At 35.2% G+C, this 7,858-nt stretch overlaps 1 pseudogene; it reads left to right on the top strand.

The window, feature by feature from the left end:
- Positions 1–2,153: 2,153 nt before the first annotated feature.
- Positions 2,154–7,238, top strand: LOC118653452 (annotated as a pseudogene).
- Positions 7,239–7,858: the final 620 nt, after the last annotated feature.

Below are 7,858 nucleotides of genomic sequence, written 5' to 3'. Positions count from 1 at the left end.
TAGTCAATTATTCATTAAGTAAATATACATCAATAAAATTGTGTAGCTCTATTTTGTTTTTTTAAATATAAATAAAAAATTAAGAAATTATTTCATTTGTTTCCATCTGCTGGTGATGAAGTATTGATGAAAGAAACATTTAGCTGAGTCTGTTTCCCTTGTGAAAAGTAATCTGTTTTAATTTTCTCTATATTAATTCTTATAGGATTAAAAATTTTTATTATGGAAAAAATAAACAAACCAACAAGAAAAAAGAAATTAGTTAAAAGAATGAATAATTCAATGTTAATACCTTAACATCTTAAATGGAATTGTAATTAATGTTGTGCATAACCAAGTAGGATATTTTTATAAAGGTAAGGTTACCAGTGTTTAAACAAACTTACCAGAATGTTCAGAGTATGAAATGCCATTGCCTTCATGGTGATTACAATGAAATGTAATTTCAAATTATATATTCCAAAAATGGTGTGAACAATAGAAGCCTCCTTGTAAGAAATGAATATAGCCTTCAAAGTAACTTCTTGGCATTTGTTCTGATATATGAGTTCATATGTTTGTTAAAAACTACTTCAGTAAATGTGCAGCCATGCCTCATATAGTATCTGTGTTGTATGTGCAGGAGCATGCTCATATGTGCATGTGTGTGCATATGCACACACTCACATGGGATTTTATTTTCTGCGCACACAAACACTAGATTTTATAGTCTGTTCAACTGGAAATGAAAAGAAAAACCTCATTAGCTGTTTTCCAGTTCCACTCTACTTTTATTCATAATCTTACACATGCAAGAAGGGACCTCATATTATATATCCGGGATCAACAAACTATGTCTCTTGAGCTACATCCCTCTGCTTGTCAACTAAGGATGGTTTTTTAAAGGTTGAACAAAAAAAAGAAAAGAAAAATAATGTTTCATCTTGTGTGAAAATCATATGAAATGCAAATGTCAATAAGTAAATTTTATTGGGACACAGCCAGATTTGTTTATATATTGTTTATGGCTTTTTTTCCCCAAATACAATGGTAGAGCTGAGTGTTTGCAACAGAAACTGTATAGCCCATAAAGCCTATTTACTACCTATCCCTTTAGAGGAAAAAAAATGCTTGATCTTTGCTGTAAATCATCCCTTAGGACTAAAATGTGAGTCTAACAAAGGGGGTGCGTTTCCTCCAGGACTCAAGGAACACTCATTATCCAGTCCTGAGTTTTAAGAATTATTTGGTTTATCAAGTAGTATAAATGAAGGGAAATATTATCTTCATAGATTTTCCTTGGGACTCAAAGGAAGAATACTTATCAGGTGTTGGGCATTAAACCACTGTCAGCATGTGTTTCTGCATACTGTGGTTCTTACATCAAACATTACATAAGGTAAATCATGAGGAGAAAGAAGAAAAGACAGCTTGTCATTCTACCCTATTGCCCAATTGCTTCCTCTTCCTTCATGGAAGGGTAGAAGTTGTTTCTGATACACGATAAGCACGGTTGTTACTGGGGGTCCTAATCCCTCACTAGAATTCAGGTGCAGGAAAGCAAATGGCTCTGCTGAATCCATAAAGGAACATTTCTAGACTCAAAGAGGAGAATTGTATCCAATTGAAATTTAGCCTGTTTGATCAGCCTTTGTCCTTTATTTTGTGGAAATATGACTCTGATGAGTTTTTATTCTTCACAATCATCTAGGCTATATATTGCCATTTTGTTTCTGTGCCTAATCTTTTGTTGAGGAATATACCTTAAATTTCTTTTTTATGTTAAAATCAGTATGTGTGTATATCCACATTATAAACATAAAAACAAACCCTACATATGTGTTTTACATATTTGCATATTACATGTATTCATGTATGTGTCCCAAAGATAGTGTCATTGCTATAGAAACATGATAATTATTAATATGATCTAGTAAAATTTAGCTTTCTTATTTCATTAGAATATATTTGCCAAGTGGATTGTTGATCTGTATAACAAAACTCTTAATTGGTATCTAAAATGCCCTCATAGTAGCTAAATTTCCATCTACTAGCTGTACAGAAGCCAAATAACATACAGCATAAGGGGCAAAGCAATTTCCACTGATTGCTTCTTAGTTGAAGGATAGGAAATATGCAGAACAATTTAAATAGCCCTAGGGATTATGTGTATTATGGCCAAGAAAGACATAAATGTGAGTCATAAATTAGGTTTATTAGATCTTGTGTATGGTATAGCAACAGAAGCATAAAAGTTATAGCATTTCACTCCTTTTTCCATTCATCCATGAATATTAGATTTATCAATTATGCTTAGTGGTTAGTCCATGCATGAAAGAGACATTATAAAATCCATATAATCTTACAATATAACTGCAAAAATATAGTTAAGTGCCTGATATTCTCTCATATAAACCAAACTATAATATTCCAGAGGGAATTGACTTAACATTCAATGTTTCAGGCTGGACATTAGTTCTAAGCTATTGTTATAAATGTGTATGTGACTATTTCAATGTCATTGAATTGCAAGGAAATCCACCTTAATATATAATTGTCTTACCATCCCAATCATGCATATTTAATATTTAATATTTCTTCCTAAAAAGTATAAGGCCTTTATCATTTAACTTTATTTTCTCTTACTATTTGTTATAGATGAGTCCTGACTGTGCTGTCTCTATTTCTTTAAATACTTTAATTGTTCTTCTACCAGCTTTCTCAGAATCTAGCCTTCCCCTCTTATCTAAGTATAAAGTTTTATGAATATTATTATTTAATTATCTCAGTGTCTAGTGTAATGATCCCTGCACAGTCAATACCATCAAAAGCTTATTAACTAATTAAGACAAACAAAAGTAAACAAAATGTTAAAACTGACTTAAAGATCACACAGTGAGGAAGTCTGAAAATTGGCTAAAACTACTCCTAGCCTATCTGTGGGTTCTATTACCTACTTCATATTCTGTAAGATAGTGACAGCAAGGAATAGGACAAACTTAAAAATGCATTCCTTAGCCCTAGCCGGTTTGGTTCACTTGGATAGAGCGTCAGCCTGGGGACTGAAGAGTCCCAGGTTCGATTCCGGTCAAGGGTACGTACCTTGGTTGCAGGCACATCCCCAGTAGGGGGTGTGCAGGAGGCAGCTGATCGACGCTTCTCTCTAATCGATGTTTCTAGCTCTCTATCTCTCTCTCTTCCTCTCTGTAAAAAATCAATAAAATATATTTTTAAAAAACAGCTAAAAGCCTTTAAAAAATGCATTCCTTATTTTTAAGTTTCCTACTTGTGACTTAAATTCAAACTTAAACTTTGTTTAAAAAAAAAAAAAAACATTTCTCACCACTTTCATGATTTCTACACTGGTCCAAGCCACTATTATAATTCTCACTCAAATTATTTCAATAATATCTATAATTATCTCCTTACTTTCCAGCTTGCTTTCTCACATTCAAGTTTCAATATAGCAGCCAGAAAGAAACTGTTAGAAAGGAAGCCAGCTAATTCCTCTGTTCAAATATCTAATTAGCTGTCCTTCTCATTCAGAGTTAAACCTAAGGTCCTTACAACAGTCTGTAAGGCCCAATAAGATTTTCCTCAGGTTACCCATGTAAGTAACTTCTACTTAATTAACCTCATACTATGTTTTCTTTACTCAAACTGGCCTCTTTTCTCTATGAATTATCATGGATGGGTTCTTTTCACATTTCTTTTTTGTTCATTGTTCATTTTTTAATATTTATTGAATTTATTGGTGTGACATTAGTTAATAAAGGTATATAGGTTTCAGGTGTACAATGCTATAATACATTACCTGTATATTGTATTGTGTGTTCATCACGCAAACCAAGTCTCTGTTTATTGCCATTTATCATCCACTTACCTCTTTCTACCCCCCTTTCCCTCTGGTAATCACCAGAGTATTGTCTGTCTATGAGTTTTTGTGTTTTTTATAATTCACTATATTTCCTCGTGCACTGCTGGTGGGAATGCAGACTGGTGCAGCCACTGTGGAGAAAAGTATGGTATTTCCTAAAAAAAACTAAAAATGGAACTCCCATTTGACCCAGTGATCCCACTTCTAGGACTATATCCCAAGAAACTAGAAACACCAATCAGAAAGGATATATGCACCCCTATGTTCATGGCAGCACAATTTATAATAGCTAAGATTTGGAAACAGCCTAAGTGCCCATCAGCAGATGAGTGGATTAAAAAACAGTGGTACATCTACACAATGGAATACTATGCTGCTGTAAAAAGGAAGGAACTCCTACCATTTGCAACAGCATGAATGGACATGGAAAGCATTATGCTAAGTGAAATAAGCCAGTCAGAGAAAGATAAATATCACATGATGTCACTCATTTGTGGATTATAATGAATAACATAAACTGATGAACAAAACCAGATCCAGAGACAGAAGCATAGATCAGACCATCAAACCTCAGAGGGAAGGTAGGGGAGGGCAGGGGTAAGGGGAAGAGATCAACCAAAGGACTTGTATGCATGCATAGAAGCCTAACCAATGGACACAGACACCAGGGGGGTGAGGGCATGAGTGGGAGGGTGGGGGCAATGGAGGGATAATGACACATATGTAATACCTTAATCAATAAAAAAAGAAAGTATTGCATAGGTCTTTTTTCCCCCCCAATAACCGCCAGCCTGCTCCCATCACCCCCCCACCCCACGCCCTCACCACCCCATTGCCTGTGTCCATAGTTATAAATATATGCATACAAGTTCATTGGTTGACCTCTTCCCACCCACCGTCCCATCTTCCCTCTGAGGTTCAGCACTCTGTTCATGTTTCTATGTCTCTGGGTCTATTTTTAATCATCAGTTTATTTGGTTCATTATATTCCTCATATGAGTGAGATCATGTGATACTTATCTTTCTTTGGCTGGCTTATTTCACTCAGCATAATACTTGTGTCTATGAGTTTTATTTTTTTAATCCTTTCACCTCTTTCATCCAGCCCCCCAAACCCTTTTGCTCTGACAACTGTCAGTCTGTCCTTTGTATCTATGGGTCTGTTTCTATGTTGTTTGTTAGTTATTTTGTTCATTGGATTCCATACATAAGTGAAATCATATGATACTTATCTTTCTCTGACTTCATGGATGGATCTTGAGAGTATCCACATTTCCTTTTTTAAAACTTGTGAAGCTGAAATACTCATGAATTACTTCCTACTCTGTTGTCCTCTGAATAGTTTCCCTAGGACTCAACAGGTGTAAACATGGGTACAAAGGCAGTCCAAAACACAGCAACAGCAACAACCTGTCTTTGATCTCCTTCTGAGATTTTTTTTAATTAAATTTCAAATTATGCCAGGTTGAAATGCAGACTCAATGAGTCATTGTGAACACACTGTTGGTTTTGACATTTTCTTGTCTTTTTGGTGGGCCAGAGGGTGCCATTGAAAATTACTGCTTCAGTGCTTGAAAGAGTTAATGTAGCTTACAGAAATGCTTATTACACTCCCCAGGAGTAGCGTATGCGTTAGGAGAATCTGGCTTAATTTATTGGTAAAATTCACATCTGCTACAGGACAGCATAGGGACAACTGCTGATTAAAGGAGACTTCAGTGATTCTGCTCCTTAGGAGAGCACTATCAAAGCAAGTTTACCAATTACAAAGTGCTTAAGGATTATATTCAATGTCCAGTGTGCCTTTTATCACCCCTTTACACAAGTAATTAAATGACTGTAATCAGCATTATTTTATGTTTAAATCATTCCTCCATTACTTTTAGCTGCTTTACCATCTCAGTTCACTGGATTACTACTCATCTACACTTCACTTTGGGAAGTCAAGAAAGGAGGCTGAAATTTATCCTTCTATGTAGTTAAAATCTAAAGTATGTGACATTTTCAGAAATTGGAAGCAATCAGGCATGTATAATGGATACTAGAGGCCCGATGCACAAAATTTGTGCATGGGTAGGGTCCCTAGGCCTGGCCAGCGATCAGGGCTAATCAGGGCCTCCCTTCACCAGCTGCTGGCTGCTGGCCAGGGCCTTCCTTCATTCTGAACCTCCTCCTGGTGGTCATCACATGTCATAGTGAGCAATTGAACTACCAGTCTCCTAGTCAAACTCCCAAGAGGACAATTTGCATATTAGGCTTTTATATATATAGATAAGATTGAAGGGCAATAATACTCTCAAGGTCCATCCATGCTGTTGCAAATGTCTAATTGTAAGTGATGATAAAGTATGGAAATATCAGTTCTGCAATGGGAACATTGTGAAAGAACAGAGGTGCAGTAGCGTTGCATGTTGTAAAATCATGGTTTAGATTGGATCATTAGAAATTTGGGTTCATTGTGGTGAACTGGATTTACTAAGGGCATTATTAGATTTCATCTACAAGAACATTTCCACTCAGTAAACATCAAATAACCTAATAGATATGTAGATTTTTTTTCCCTTTGTGGTAATCTGAGATGGCACAACTTATTGCCCTGTAGATGTCTGTTGGTTTTGCTCATGGTGTTTGTAATACTGAAAACTTCAGTTTGTTATCCATTACAATTTACTATGGTCCATTTGGTTTTATGGAGGTCTATAAGCCAGATTTTGTACCAGACACATCTGATGATAAAAGAAGATATAAAATAAGAAATCAGGCCAATGTTTGGATGTTTAATTTGAATAAATTGTTACAAGCTCTAAACCCATTACTGCATCCAGAGCAAAAGCAGCTTGCTGCTGAGATTCTTGAGGGGTATCCTGTTCTCTATTACACAAGATTTAGAGAACTGTTCAAAGCCAAATTGGGACTACTTGGAGAAAGGAAGGGTGATGAGGATTTGATTGCATTTCTCTTACATCTCATGGAAAAGACAGAAGCTGATTTTACAATGACATTTAGGCAGCTCAGTGAGATTACTCAAAGCCAGTTACAGCAGCTCAACATTCGTCAGCAATTCTGGGCACTGAAGATGATTTCAAAACATGAACTCTTTCCTGCCTGGGTGTCCCAGGACCTTTTGAGACTGAAGAGTAACATGAATGGATCAGATTTTGAAAGAAGAAAAAGAATGATGTCTGCTAATCCTAGATACAGGCTGAAGAACTGGATGGCGGAATCTGCATTGCAAAAAGCAGAAAGGAATGATTTTTCAGAGGTCTATCTTTTGCAAGTTCTTCAGCATTCTTTCCAGAAGAATTCTGCAACTGAGAAAACAGGCTACTCCTTACCTACTCCTGCTTGTGCTAGAGATCGCAGAGTTAGCTGCTCTTCGTAATTTGGGGAAAAAATGAATACTTCTATCATTGAACTCAACATAGAATAATCAATTTGATAAATACTTAATAACTATCTACATTTTGATGACTATCTTGAATTTCATAATAATGATTATATAGAAAATATTTTAACCAAATAAACTGGACATATTCTTTGTAAAAACAAACAAACAACAAAAAAAAAACAAATAAGGGGCTTACAATGTCATTCAGATTCTTTTGTCATAATTTATCCAAATCCTTCATATTTGAGAAATTCCCATATCCACTTCCCTTAGTTTACCAATTTGGTCTGTTTATGTGGTATTCTTTAGCATATTGTAGCATATAGTATTTTATGAATCTTCTTTGCAAAGAAATAGGGAAGGAGAAGTCCATTTCAAACCTGTTACTGCCATTAGGTAGCATTAAGTGTTTCTGAAAATCAAGAGAAAACTGGATTTTCAAAAATGTTCCGTAATGAACTTTTAATTCATTATAATTTTGCATAGTGAAACCTTATTTTATAACCTATTACATCTTACCTGATTTGTTTCCTAATTGAAAAATCACATTAGTAAGACATAAAGAAGTACAGTAGGTAGCTTTTTAAAAATAATTTAGTATTTCTAAATAGTGA

Source organism: Myotis myotis, unplaced genomic scaffold, assembly GCF_014108235.1.
Source record: "Myotis myotis isolate mMyoMyo1 unplaced genomic scaffold, mMyoMyo1.p scaffold_m19_p_4, whole genome shotgun sequence".
Taxonomy (NCBI): domain Eukaryota; kingdom Metazoa; phylum Chordata; class Mammalia; order Chiroptera; family Vespertilionidae; genus Myotis; species Myotis myotis.
Note: the sequence above shows the minus strand (reverse complement) of the source record. Positions and strands in the feature narration are given on the sequence as shown.